We start from the raw sequence: 908 nt of genomic DNA on the forward strand, positions 1-908 counted from the left end.
TTTTTGAACCACGGACGGCAACCGGAAGTGAGCAATTTTCCCTTTTAACTCGTCTTGTCACTACTACCTTTATATTGCTAAGTATCTTTCCTCCATTACAGATGATTAGGTTAAAAATATGGGATACACTACTGTCCTGGCATGCGAAATGTTCATTTCCGGTTGCCGTCCGCGGCTCAAAAACGTCGCGTGCTTAAACTCCCTATTAATAACAATGGATGACGTCACTATTGGGTGAAAGCCAAACTTTGATAGGTAACACGAAGTGCCCCGTGAAATCTAAGCTGATGATTTTGCTATCTACTTCCTACAGTAAGGACAGTGTCAGGGGTTGCGTTATATTTTGGTGAGGGTAGATGCCGCCGTTGTATTCACTTGTCGAGCAGAAGTATAGACCACTTTCAATAAATGGCGACCACCTTTACATTCTTTTGTCTTTACTCATTTTGAAACAAATTTTCTCGTAAAATTTGCTCGTTGTAGCGAGGGTAGAAAGGCTTATTAGCATCAAAACAAAAGAATGTTTTATTTGACCGTCATTATGAAAGAGGTCTATTTTCGGACACGAGTGATGATGTTGAAGTTGAAGTTGATGTTGTTGAAGTTAAGGAAAACAGCAAAGGGACACTTTGTGACGCTTATTAACTCGGGCGGGCACCTAATCATGTGACTGTCTTGGACAACCCTCATGCAACTGATAAAATTCCGCTTACATCGGATAATCTTAATATTAGAGAAGGTAGGCGGTTACCCAGAAAAATTCAGCCCTGCCATGGCCAATCATAAGCCATAACATCAAAGATTGGTTAGACAATCCCAAACACTCTTTACAACAAGTAAAAGCCGGCCTACCGATATTTACTCAGCATGACTAAACAACTTTCTTTGAAAGTTACATGATAAAATCC

The 908-nt window shown here is 40.3% G+C and overlaps 1 protein-coding gene across 1 annotated transcript in view; it reads right to left on the reverse strand.

The window, feature by feature from the left end:
- Window positions 1–832: 832 nt before the first annotated feature.
- Window positions 833–908, reverse strand: part of LOC137997636 (tumor protein p63-regulated gene 1-like protein) — a 13,484-nt gene continuing 13,408 nt past the window's right edge. The window contains exon 4 of the mRNA XM_068843730.1: window positions 833–908. This exon is cut by the window's right edge and continues 1,214 nt beyond it. The gene's annotated coding sequence lies outside the window, so the exon portion shown is untranslated.

This window comes from Montipora foliosa, chromosome 3, assembly GCF_036669935.1.
Source record: "Montipora foliosa isolate CH-2021 chromosome 3, ASM3666993v2, whole genome shotgun sequence".
NCBI lineage: Eukaryota > Metazoa > Cnidaria > Anthozoa > Scleractinia > Acroporidae > Montipora > Montipora foliosa.